A 14,724-nucleotide genomic window follows, 5' to 3' on the forward strand; every position below is an offset into this window, starting at 1 on the left:
AACATTTACAAAATTCCAAGAGATTTCAAAGAAAAATAAAATCCACTGATTGCTCTAAAACACTTCATGCTGGTTACATTTTGAAATATAAAAACAGGACATCTGGGAATAGCATAGGAAGCCATGAAAACCAGACTTCATAAGGAAAATCTTTGGGGAAAATAAAAATTTGAGCTAACTTCTGGTGTGCATCGTGTGGAGAGCACGCTGACCTTCCCAACGGCTTGTGTAACAAAGTTGGGTTTGGCATTTGGTGTTGGCTTTTGCAATCCACCTAATGAGAAAGATGCTTAAGAAAAGCAAGAATATGCTGCCTAAAATCAAGCAGTGAAACATGGAGGTTGAAAGCAGTATAAACACACTATTGTGAATTAAACAAGCCACTTCATGTGACTGTCGGGACACTTGAAGGCAATCTCAGGCACACAAAAAGAATAAATACTCTTGTAGCTTTCAGGGAAACTCATTGACTTTACAAAGCCAGATTTTCCTACAGAACTCAGCTGAAGGAACCAATGCATCAAAAAAACACAAATGGAATGTGGACAGTAGACACCACAGGGAATTACACATTAGACAGTTTGTTCTCAGCATCATTATTAAAATCATACATGATTGGCAATTAAATACCCTTGCAGATCTAATCTCATATGTTTGATCCTCACATTTGCTTTTCTTCACTGCCATTATTTTCAAATATTCTGTCTCCATTGCTTTCTTCACAAAAAGAAAAATAAAACTATCAAAAGAGCTTGTCTTCATTCTTTACCTTTCACTTTCACTGTTTAATGAACTATATGACCCCATCAAGTTCTGAGGAAGTCACAGAAGCACTTCTTAGGACTTTGTAAGGGTAGCATTTGTGGTAGACTTGGGTCTGCTTCAGGAACAATCAGGCTAGGAAACAAGAGAAGTCCCACCCGACAACTATTTATATACCATTTATTTTGCATTTGTCAGGTATTGCTCAGCAGTGATTGATCAGCAGCGCTCAGCGGCTCTTCTATCCATGGTTGGAAGATTCCCTTTGGTTCTCCTCTTCAGCTGCAAAAAAAAAAGCGTTATCTTCCAAATTCATCACTAAAGAGAGAGAGAGAGAGTTCAATGGATACAGGTGCCTGCCAACAAGCCTGAGATCCTGAGTTCTATCCCCAGATGCCCTTGGGAGAGGGACAAGAATGATGCAACCTAGTACTTCAACACTAGCTTTGACGATTGTCCTTGCTACCTTGTTATAGAATAAAATGCTTTACTATTCCCACTTCCTATATATCCCTCTGGAACTGCAAGGATACTAAGACTTGGCCTCAGATGATCCATGGCCAGAAGTAGAAATGTAGAGTTCCAAAATACTAAATAGTTGGACTGACATCATTGAGGTTGGCCAAGTCTGACTCTTTGATATAATTCAGAAAAAAATCAACCAAGGCCTCTTATTATTCTTACTTCCTCAGCACCCCTCAGACCACTCCTCCCATGAGCTGGTCCTACATACCATTTTTCTCTTAGACACATTCTTGGATGACAAAACCTATTTGAGTATCTGCTTTAGTGAATTCAAATGTAGCAAACGTTCTGGCCTGCCACACAGTTCTATACACAGATGTGTTGACACTGGTGTTCCTCTACCTGCAATCTCCTTGTCATAGACAGCCCTGATTCAGTATGGTTGTGTTCTCACATCATAAAAAACATACCATCCTCAAACTCATATCTGTTGAATGGGTGAGCAAAAGAAAATTTCAACTAAATGGTTTTGTGATGGTCAAAACAGAGAGACAGAAAACTATTAGCAACTGCAAACACATCAAAAAAAATTCACCATGAACGGCTTGGTCCTGGAAACCTGACCAGGGTGGGAAGGGAATGAAAAAAGGATAGAAACACAGGACACACAGACAGAAAATATGGGATTGAAAGGGTTGTGCTCGCTTGGATGGAGCAGCACCAATTTGGCAAGCCACTATGAAACGCAACATTTACTATGTATAGCACAAGGTTAGTTAGCCTCAGAAGGGGGTTCTACATTGCAGTCACCCCAGAGGAGGAAGCTGCAGTTGCTAGATTTTACACGCAATGGTCAATCATTCGAAACACACATACTTGGACCAAAGGAAGGCTTTGCCACTCCTGTGGGTGTGAGGCACTGAGGCCTTTGACATGGCCATCTTCATGTCAAAAAATGCACACTGATTCAGGATGTTACTGGCTCTCTATACTTTCAAAGTCAAGGCTTTCTTGGCTCCCCCACATATTTGAACATGTCCCTTGGATGGAGATGCCTGGTGGCACTCAGAGGAAAGATAATAGGTCACCAAGGAGAGACTTGATACCCTATGAGCATATACAGGGGGAGGAGGTCCCCCTCAGACACAGACATAGGGGAGGGGAGGGGAGTAGGGGGGAAGTGGGAGGAAGGGAGGAATGGGAGGATACATGGGATGGACTAACAACTGAGATGTAATATGAATAAATTAATTTTAAAAAATAAAAATTTTAAAAAAGAAATAGATGACTTGTTAGTTATTTTTATAAAACTGTGTTTGTTTCTTAGTTTCTCTCTTAACTTGGCTACCACACAAATAATTGAGACTCTTTTATATTTGCTTAATAATAAGTTTCAGAAAACAACAACTGAGCAGTTATTACTCTATTCTTAACCCTCTAAACGAATCTGATTTCCTCCCAGCATATATCCCAGAGATCCTTGCACTTTGTACCTTTTCTGTTCCAGTTCCTCTCTCCTGGTGTCTTCTAAACCTCGGCCAGTGGCAATCTCTTACTTCCTCATCTCTCCTCCTCCTCTTCTTCCTCCTCCTCCTTCTGTGGCTGGCACAAAGTCCAGGCCTATTCTCTCCTCTGCTCAGTGACTGGCTGTAAGCTGCTTTATTGGCATATCAGGGGACAATTGGGGAGCAGTGTTTACACAACATGGAGACAGAAGATTCTCAAAGACAATTGCAACCAGATTTGGGGGTTACAGAAATCATCATTACACAGTAACCTTATGCCTTTCTTAGAAAACAATGTCATTTCCTTTGTGACAATAGCTCTGGTCATCACAGCCTAACAATGCTCATGTTTAGAAACTCCATGGTGATTGGGCATGTCTTACATCATGAAGTATTATTGTCTGAGCATGGGTCAACGTTGTCTTTAATTTATGACTTTACCAACATGGTGAAATCTTGCCAACCAAAACAATGTGTTTATCAATTTAGTTCTCAAGAGTTGTAGGCATAACTCACACAGTCATACCATGAAGAACCTATGAGTTTAAGCCTCAGAACCTACATGAAAAAGATGACACTCAAGGTCTCCTCTGGCCTGCATGTGTACAAGCATACACACACTCAGGTGCAAGCACACATATCGACAGGCAGGGAGGTGCCAATTGACTAACCTCTGAACTCTTCTGTGCCTTGCCTTCTTTGTAGTCATTCTAGAAACGTCAGTGGAAGCAAGGCCCCTACCATCTGGCCATTCCTCTTTGCTCGTGTTCTTCCATCCAGCATACAAAACCCCACGTATAGTTTTCCAGACCCACAGTGACCCTATGTTGAACATGAGATTGACACTGATATAACCTTTAGGCATTGCTATGAGCAAACATTCGTGGCATTGTAGTTACTGCCACTGGTCTGTGGGGTTCAAAACAGCATTAGGGCACCAATACTTACCCTCAGTGATACAGGTTCTTCTCATCAATGAAACATAATACTTTCCAGTTGTCTTAATAGTCACTGAAACCCAGTCTGTTGACATTTCGCAGTGTTAGATATTCATTTTAGACCTCACTATTTCACCAGATTGATTTTTATAGCTAGGTCTGGCATCATCTTTAACCCTCTGGCCTGTGGCACAGTTAATAAAACTTGGGTTTATTGAAGCCCAAAGTTTAGAAAGTTTCCACTGGCTCGCAGGGTTGGGAGACACTCTAGATACATCCATAGTACCTCTTCACTGCCTAGTGTACCCTCCCCACATTAGAGGAAGTGGGTGCATGGCTTGGCTTCCCTAGGAACTCTCCCTCTGTCACATACCAAGTGCCATTACCTAGAAACATGAAGGTATTTTGACTACTAAATGGGAATTTTGGCTACTAAGTGACAAGTGGTTGGAAGAGCTGATACATCCCATTGCCTGCCGCCTTCCAGTTGCAGCCCACGAGGCGGAGCCATCACTCAGAGCTTTTTATTAATATGTGACTGCCTCAGTAAACAACCTCTTCAGGTTTACTTATCCTCTTTGCAGCCTTGCTCCTCACTCACTGCCTGCGATTTTACATCCCAAGAAAGTGTTATATTAAACTTGTCTCAGATAAAGAAAACAAGGCTACTTAAAATGAAACAAAAAATCCCTTAAGCCAAAATCTGAGATGTTGGAGTATTACTACGTATTGTTGTACTGTTTCTCTCTATATAGAGTATGTAAACATATGTATGTATAGATTAGTAGGCACAGAATAGATAGATAAACAGGTAGATTTAGAGAAAGATACTAGATAGATAGATAGATAGATAGATAGATAGATAAGATAGCTAAAGCAAGTATGGAGAGTACATAGGCATTTTAATACAGCAGCAATGAAAATTCATAAAATAATATTTCATAAGTATTGTTTGCAGTATCAGATAAAAGCCTGAAATCCTACATGTGTATCTTATGAAATATCTGTAAGAGTTCTACAGGTAAAATTACACTTTTAAAAAAGATGAAATAAATCAGAGACCTAAGTCATGGAGGAGTGCATTGCCCCTGTAGACCCAATGCCTCCGCATTGTTATATGTTAATTCTGCCTGAACTGGGCTACTGAGCCAAGGCAAATTGAGTCAAAATCCCAGTAAACCTTCAAAGAAATTGATATGCTGATTCAAATTTTGTAGAAGAAGAAAAATACAGTAAAAACTAAAATGCAAGAAAGAAACAAGTGAGCTGAAGGATTTGCAAGTGTGGACTTCCTGTCACACTGTAGAACAGTGGCAGCAGCATTGTCCCTGAGGGTCCAGTTGCTCACACATGGTCCACTGAATTTCAACAGTGACGTAGAGACTGTCATCTGAGAAGAAGTGGTCTTTTCCATGAATGTTGAACCAACTGGAATGTGTTAATCCAATAAAAAACCTAGATCCATACCTTGTGTCTTTATAAAACATTAGCACAAATAGATCATAAATGTGAAACAATGACAATTGTATGTAGAGATTATAGAACTTCTAGAACAAACTGAGGCTTTGGAATAATAAAAAAAGTGTATAATAACATTTAAAATGTAGTTGATTAAATAAATACAAGAATTTGCAAGTGGGCAAAACATCTCAGCAGGATAAAAACAGTAATCAAATGAAACTCAAGTAAACCATGATGCAGTCTTACTAACAAGATTTAATAACAGAACCGTTTGTTGAAGTGAGGTCGCTCTATGTTGTCCAGGTTAGCCTTCCAAGGCACGCGGTCCTCCTGCCTCAGACTCCTGAGTAGCTGTGCCTGTAGGTACACACCACTGTACCCAGCAGAAGAGCAATGTTTCCAATGACAACATGAAGAAATTGTCTGACATTCCTCATAGACTGCTAAGAATCCACACTGTTGCAGCAACCTTGGAAAGTACCTGGCAGAATCTCCCAAACCTACACACACTGCACAGTGCAGCAACCCCACTCCTGGGCATTTACCCAAGTGAAAAGAGAGCTTCCATTCCCACCAAATGCCACACATTAACACTCCAAAGAGCTTGACCTGCAGCCCCCGACCCTGAAGCTGAAAAGCATGGTGCGTGCACCCAGTCAGACACTGGGAATCTAAAGAGTAACAAACCCCTGAAGCATGTATCAATGTGGATAAATCTCAAGTGTGTGTGTGTGTGTGTGTGTGTGTGTGTGTGTGTGTGTGTGTGTGTAAGAAGCTGAAGTCAAAGGCATCGCATGAACGACTCTGTGAGTATGACATCCTTGTGAAGCTCAAACCACAGAAGATAAATAGACAAAAGTCCAAGAGGAAAGGAAGTGCCAAACACAGGAGTGCTGAGGAGAGGAAGTGCCAAACACAGGAGAACACAGGAGTGCTGAGGAGAGCAAGTGCCCAACACAGAGGTGCTGAGGAGAGGAAGTGATAACACAGGAGTTTTGAGGAGAGGAAGTGCCCAACACAGGAGTGCTGAGGAGAGGAAGTGCCCAACACAGGAGTGCTGAGGAGAGGAAGTGCCAAACACAGGAGTGCTGAGGAGAGGAAGTGCCTAACACAGGAGTGCTAAGGAATTCGGGCAGTGAAAGAAATGGCCTGCGTTGACTGGTGGGAACAAGTTTGAAAGTTTGAAAGTCAAAATCCACATAATTGTGTTCCGAAGGGGAAGTTTGCTTTATGCAAATGTTACACTATATTTTTAATTGAGAGGTTGGAGGAGAGGGTACAGAGTTAGTGAGTAGAGAAGCAGGGAGGATCTGGGAGGGAACTGGAGCAGAGGGAAACATCATCAAAATACATTGTATAAAAAATGTAAAATGAGCCTGGCGTGGTGGTGCATGCCTTTAATCCCAGCATTCAGGAGGCAGAGGCTGGCAGATCACTGTGAGTTCGAGGCTAGCCTGGTCTACAAAATGAGTCCAGGACAGCCAGGACTACACAGAGAAACTCTATCTCAAAAAACCGGGGAAAAAAAGTAAAAATGAGAACACATTTTAAAAAGAAAAGAAGTTAAAAATCATTTTTTACTATGAGCAGCTCCAGTTGGTTTATTTACCTGTTAACTACAACACATTGCCACTTTTTCCCTGAGTATTACTTGTTGTGTTGGAGGCTAACATGCTCAATTCTTCCTGAGACTCCAAGAGGAGCCACCCTCCCAAGGACCCACAGTCTTAGAGTCACACAGCTGCTGCGCTACACGGTTCACTATACCCGTGTCCATCTCTGCCTGAGGAAAGGAGTATTTTCTCACAGGAAGGCTGTGTATCTTTTCACACTGTACAGGAGGTCCTGGCCAACCCTTTCATCCTTGAAACCCTGCTTCTCCTCTCTGGCCTGCGGAAGCAAAAGGGAAAGGCTTCCCCTCTGGACCACAGAGCTGTCTTACTTGATTCATTTCCATCCTCTCTCCTCCCTTCTCTCTGTCTTCCTCTGCTTTCTTCCTTTCCTCCTTCCCCATTTTTTCAGTTTTCTTCCCCTCCATTCCTCATTCCCTCCCCTCCCCTTCCTCCTCTACCCCGTCCTCCCCTTTCTTCTCCCTCTACACTCCCCTCCTAGCCCCCCAATTCCCTGCCCCCAGGCCTTCTTTTTCTCTGCTCTCTCAGCATTCCTCCCCTCCTCACCTACCTCAGCTACCCTTTCGGGCTTGCCCACATCTTTCCTTCTCTTATTTTCTCCTTTCTTTTCTCTCAGCTTTCTTTCCCTCCCCTTCTGTCTTAGTTGTCATCTCCCAGCATCCTCTCCTCCAACTCTTTCTTCTTCCTGTCCTGTGAGCATAGCTTGGAGGAATGTTCTATTATCCCAGTGTTTGCTCCTGGTGAAAACACTTGGTTGGTATCCTACAACACAACATTTTACCTTCTCCAGAAGACTCTGCATTGCCCTTAGAGCTTAGGCTTTCTAGATGCTGAGAGTTTGGGGTTGGGGGAATCTGAAAGAGGCTGGCTATTTCTGATTTCTGGCTGGTCTATGTGTTCCTCCCACGCCAGGCAATCATGGCCAAAAATCAATCCCCAAGAGGCAGGAAGAGCAAAGAAAGCTGAAAACACTTGATGGGGGTGGGTGGGAGATAGGGGGTGGTGAGATGGGGATAGGGGTGGGGGTTGGGTGGGGGAGTGCATATTCTTGTTCTGAAAGGTGACTTCACCTCATCTAGGTAAAAAGCACCTAGGTCTTTAAAGGTGCTGCCTTTATTCTGTTTCCTGGAAGACAAAGGTCCCATAAATATGGACTGTTGATTTGACATTGTTAAATTTGTGTTATGAAATTGTTATTCTCCAGAAAGTAGAAGCAGAAATAGTTTTCAGTATGAGAAACTCTGTGAACCAAGCAGAAAAAGGGGGCACATGAAAAATACTTAGAAAAGTTGTGCCTCTCAGCATCTGTACTGTGGTTCTAAAACACATAGAAAAAGAAAGGTAATAACCTTCTAAAAGCAAAAGGCATATGGGGCTGGGAGGATGGCTTGATGGGTAAAACATAAGCACAAGGGCCTGTGTTTGAACCCTCAATGCCACAGATAGATGGAGCCCCGGAGCTGGTTGGCCAGCTGGCCTAAAAGAACAGATGAGCCCCAGATTTGCTGAGAGACCCTGCTTCAAAGACTAAGGTAGAGCACAAAAGGATGACACATGACAGTTCTGACCTAAACACACACACACACACACACACACACACACACACACACACACACACACAGTGACAAAATATGTATGTGTACCATACTCACACTCACTCACACACATGCACCATACCCCCAGTGACACCTACAGACATCACACTCCACACCCCCACACAAATGTGTACATATCCACAGTGACACAACACACTCAAACACCAAATAATAAAATAATATTTACAGAAACATGAAGAAAAAAACTCAGTGAAAAGGAATAACTAATTCACCCTCTACTTATGAGAGGGGCATCTGATACCTAAGGAGGCCTGAAACAAAATCTCTTGAAGCAGCAGCTAGGACTCTTCATGTTCTACAAGCTGCTGTCAGCTTGCCCCTGCCTCAAGGCCCACACGAAGCCAGCCTGCCCGACTACAGACAGTCTAAACAGTGGCAGATTGGCTCCTGTCGCAGAACACTTTCTCCAGATGTCCACAGTTCAGGAATGCTTGGACACATTGTGCAGACATAAAGGAAGTTCTGTATTTCACAAGTCAGCAACCTGTTGGAGCATGAGAGGGATCACAGAGAGCTGGACAGAAAGCCATCCTGGTTCCCCTGGGGGCACATGGCCACAGTGGGGGATAGCAGATCATGGCTTCTCCATTAGGCAAATTATTCAATAAAAAAATACATGATGTTAGAAGGCACGTTTACAGACAAGATTGAAGAGAAGTCCTAAACAGCCTGTAGAGTTTCTGGCTGTCATACAAATATAAGTATACAAAATAACCATTTTTCAAGGAAGTGAACAAAAACTGTAAGACAAATTTCTTCTACAACAAATTAAAATCTGGCCAATTTCTTGTGAGGAATAATGACACATTCAGGAACTACATAGCCTATGAGAAAACCTATAGATACGTTACAAATTGGAAAGTGTTTTAATACTTAAATACACACCAAGTCAAACATTTGTAGTGATATATATTACGCATCTGATTCTGGTTTGTGCTGCATACGTGAACCTAAGATTCAATTATTTTCTGATTGCAAGTGAAGTAAGTTGTTCTGATTCAGAGGGGTGAATTTCTATAGGTGTAGTATTGCTTTCAGATGTGCACATGATTCAAAGGCAATGTCTACGAGAATGTAGTCAATTAATAGGAGAAAAGAAAATAATTTGTAATGCACATGTTATCAAGAGAAATGTACGTTCTGAAAACTATCAGTTTTTAAGCCACTAGTTGGACAAAAATAATATTTTCATTTTGGCCAATAATATATAAAAAAAATACACCATAAGTTTTCACGAGGAGACACTGTTTCTTGTCTTTAAGCAACGTGTATCATGTATAGCCCATCTGAAGAAAGACCTGAGATCCTCAAATGTTGTCAGTGAGTCCTCCCCTCCCTTTAATGTACACAAGAAGGCACACAAAGGAATTAATTTTGGAAAAATCAGATGATGCTAACAGGTAGATTTTAAATCATTGCACAGTCAACCTAGTTTTGCTGTGTCCTGAGAAAAGTCTTTTAAACTAAGGTTTGTTTGTTTGTTTTAAGCCTACAGCAGTAGGTTTCCATGTGGCTTTTTAAAAGGCCTTTAGTGCTACTTGTCTACCCCACTGTTTTCTCCTTTGCCTTGCTCTCCCCTCTGCTCCCCACTTAATCCTATTCTAGTTTCCTCCTTATATCTTTATCACACTATATTCTATTTCACCTTCTTAGGATGAGCCCCTTCTCCCGTACAGATCAGTGCATTTCTCAGGCCTCACCAGAAAAGCTTACTACAGATGGTAGTTAGCACAGGGACCCACAACTCGACAATGTGCAGAGTGTGAGAGACTTTGGATCACTCAGCTCTAAGTGGGTTGTCTCTCTAAAATCCCTCCTCTCAAGGTTTAAAGATCTGCCCAGAAGAGAGGCAGAAAGGTTTACAGGGCAACGTGGCGAATGACCCTAAGAAACAGTCTCTTTCAGAAACATCAGGACTGATACACATATGAACTCACAGGGACTCTAACAGCACACACAAGTCCAGCACAGGCTCAAACAAGACAAAATCCCAACACTGAGAGGAGGAACTAGACATGAAATCACACTGTTAACCCAGAAATTATAAGCAACTGAAGCTTGCTGAGAAAGGGAAAGTCTGTCTTCTCCAATGGAACGTCACTGAGTAAATCACCCACACCTGAGGGCAGGCCCCATGCCCAGGAGCAGTTGGCTAAGTTCTTGGTGTGTGTGTGTGTGTGTGTGTGTGTGTGTGTGTGTGTGTGTGTGTGTGTGTGTGTGTGTGTTGTGTGGTGTGTGTGTGTGTATGTTTCCATATGTCTGTCTCTCTGTGTGACAATAATTAAGGAAAAAGGACCATGAAACCCTAGGTTTGAGCTTCAGCACCATGCAGGAAATAGTCAAAACTCGCCATGGAGCTTTGTAGGAATTTTATCAGATAAATCTACTGGTAGAATTGAGGGGGAAAAATATCTCTTGCTGACAACTGTTTCTAAAAAAAAAACTACACACAAACACACACATACACACAAACGAGATCTACATCTCTCTCCAATGTTCAAAATTCAAAAGAGATCAAATGCCATAATGTAGGACCTGGGACTTAGAAATTCCTGGAGAAAGTTATATAGGCTTCAGAAACTGAAGACTTTCGGAGTGTGCCTGCAATAGTTCAGGCATGGGGCTGCATCAAAGTAAAAATTCTCTGCACAATGAAGAGTCAGGCTACATAACTGGAGAAAATATTGACCAGCTGTTCATCCAAGAGATAATTAATGCCCAGAATATATACAGAAATTTAAACCCCAACAGAATAAGCAATCCAATTAGAGATATGGGTAATTCAACTTGGAGAAGAAGGAAGAGGAGGAGAAGGAGAAGCGGGAGAAGAAGAGGAGGAGAAGGAGGAAGAGAAGAAGGAGGAGAGGAGGAGGAGAAGGGGGAGGAGAAGGGGGAAACAGTAGCAGCACCACAAATTGCTAATAATTATATGAAAAAATTAACATATCAGAAATGCAATTCAAACCACAATGAGGTCCCAACTCAAATGCAGTCCAAATGCCTTTCGAGAACACGAAAAGAAAAAATATTAAATTCAAAAGAGGATGTGAGAAAAGAGAACCTTTATATACCAACAGTGTAAATTTCAGTTAGTAAAACCCCTATGAAAATTAGAATAGCAATTCCTGAAATGTTAAAATATAGAACTATACCATGATCCAGTCATGTCACTCCTAGGACTCAGAGTCAGCACATAACAGAGATGTCACAATATCAAAACAGTGAATCAGCCTTCTCATCCATTCATAGATGAATGGGTAAAGAAAATAGGATGCATATATAAAATCTCATGACAATTGCATAAAATGGGGAGGGACTTAAGATTATTACGTTAGGCAAAATAAGCTAGGCTCAAACTACGATTTTTATATTTATTTATATGATACATGTGATTACAAGGAGAAGGAGATAAAAGGGAGGAAGGAGAGATGGTAATGAGGGGGAAGACCAAAGTGTATTACATGCATGCATGAAAATAATGAACCTATTATTCTATATAATTAATGCAGGATAAAATAATAAATATGTAAAAGTTAATCTGCCGTGGTGAATCCACGCATCATCTACATCCTTAATTCAACAAGATGAAAGATAAAACCTTACATAGCTTTTGCTGACTGCTTACAGCCACCAAGCACGGTAGTATTTATCTTCAATACAACGCTGTAAGGTAGACAGCATTCTCATCTTTCAGAGGCACAGCAGACTGAAAGAGGACAATTCCTTTATCCACCAATTCATTTAATAAGTCAATATACTAATATATTAAGCACTTCTGTGTTACCATAGAAAGTGTCTCTTCTGTGCTATCATACAGGGTGCAATTATCTTCCTCGCTATCTTTTTTTTATTATTATTATTTTTATCTTCTCCAAAGCATAGGAACTGTGATGGGCCATTATGATTCCCAGCTGAAGTACACAATAGTGAACAGGAAGAATAAAGCTCATCAGTGAATAATAGAAGCTCAAGACAGATATTAGGTACTCACAGTGTTCCTATATCTGCTCCACTGTTGTGCCTTTTTCAAGGACTGGCTGTTCATCTATCCTCAGTCTCTCTCTCTCTCTCTCTATATATATATATATATATATAATTTATCATGTGTATATTATACATATATATCATATACATATATCTTCGCAACTGTTGGAGTTTGTTTTCTATTGCTTTGGTAAACACCATGACCAAAAGTAACCTCATCTCATCTTACAGATTACAGTCTATTGCTGAGGAAGTCAAGGCAAGAACTCAAAACAGGAACCTAGAGCAGATTCCATGGAAGAGCTCTCCTTACTGACCTTGCTTGCAGACTCATGTTCAGCTAGCTTTTATTTCTCCAATGACTCTATTCAAGTTGATAACCAAAGCAAACTAGGAAACTACCGCCCAAGAACTTATGTTAATATCCTAACATAAAATAAGTACAACTTTAAGTCCCACACTCTTTAAAATTTCCAATCCTTTGGGAAAAGATTATTCAGTAGCCCTATCCAACTGTATGCCACAAACTACAACAATAGCAAGAAGAATGACAAGATATCCCCAAGAGATGTAATAGCACCACTTTTATCATGAGGATAACACAACAGCCTCCAACCTGGACTTAAGGCCCACTGACTCAAAAAAAATTTGTGGCTGACATTGTAAACTTAGCCAACCCCCCACAGATGTTGAGGCCACCGAATCTATAGAACCTACCGTAACCATTTTCCTGGGCCAGTAAACTTCCTAACAGCACTATAAATACTTAGCCTTACCCTACACACTCAGGTAAGTGTTGCTTTTACTCGTCATCAAAAAAAGTGTCTCTTTGTATCAGAGGCCATTACAGAAAGCCACTGCTGGCCAAAAGGCTGCCCACTCCTGATTAATAAATTTACACCACAACCCTTCCACCTAAGGGCTTAGGGAACATCACAGAAGACGGGCAAAGAGATAGCAAGACCAGTACATCTGTTGTGAGAAGAAAGCGAGGGAGCACAAAGTGAAAGGGTAGGCAAGAAGGGATGGTTCTGGGAAGTGTTTGGGAGAGGAGTGGGAAGGGGGATGTGATGAAGACATAGATATGAAGTTCTAAAAGAATTAATAAAAAATTACATAGTTTTTGCAAGTTCAGTGTGTCTTTAAAACACTTTAACTATGGCTCCTGTAAAATTAAAAAAAATAAAAATAATAATTAAATACTTTCTTTTCTTAGAAGGGAGGAGAAACAAGGCATAACTACAATCAGATCAACATAAAACAGAAGACCAGTAGGGCACTCGATGTCGTATATCTGGGACTCATTCATGCCCTAGTTTCAAAAACTCCACTTCTTCCGCTCTGCCAAGCATAGCACACGAGCTCGTCTAATAGCCTCAAGCCACCTCCGTGAGACACCAGCCACCGTTCTTGATCTTTATTCCTATGTCTTGGGACCTCCACTAAAAATTATATTACAGTTTAACCAATCTCCTTTCCTGGTCTCTCTTCAAACACTCTGACATTGCCATGTGCCATGTGTCTGCCACTCTCTGTAACCTCCTTGATCTTGCATCATCGCTTGTGCCTTCAAAACTAGTGCCATATAGACGATTCTTCTATATTATCCAGGTCAGCTTCCAGCTCTAGACTCAGACAGATCCCCACCCCCACCCCTACTCTCAGCACCACAACTTCCGTATGCTAACCCTGTGGAAGTAGTGCCTGGAAGATTTCACTACAGTGACGCTGATTTTTCAGCCCTGGCTGAGCAGCATCAATTGTCCAGTAAAGAGATTTCATTCTGAAGTGTTGGTCTCTTGTCAATCACAGATGACTCTTCAGCCCCATCTGACCAAAAACCAGATTCTTAATTCAAATATATCACACAAACATCCTCAACGGAGTCTTTGCTTCCCTCTGAAACGAGACAAACAGGGCCCCCCTTTTCTTGATTTTGCTCAACATTTTTATATTTCAAGCTCCCACTAAACAGCCTATTAAGGTCTAAACACTCAACACCTTTGCCAGCTCAAATAGCCAAACACTTCTACAAGGCTGCCCCAAAAGTGGATTCATTAAGTCAACAGGCCACTTTCAGTACGCATTTCAGGCTAGCTTTGTTGTTGTTTCTCTAATGAGGCACTGACCAAAAACATGTTAGGAATCCGTGGGTTTATTTCATCTTAAACATTTCAGCATTTCAGTCCATTGTTGATGGAAGCCAGGGATGGGACGGAAGAGGGACAAGAACTTGAGACAGAAACCACACAGTGAGGAACACTGCTATGGCTCTCAGGCTCGTGGTCAGCTGACTTTCTTGTACAGGCCAGGCTCACCTGACCAGAGATGGCACCATCTACCATGGTTTCCCAACATCAAT

The sequence above is a fragment of the Acomys minous genome (assembly GCF_964271855.1).
Source record: "Acomys minous genome assembly, chromosome: 11".
In the NCBI taxonomy this organism is placed as follows: Eukaryota; Metazoa; Chordata; class Mammalia; order Rodentia; family Muridae; genus Acomys; species Acomys minous.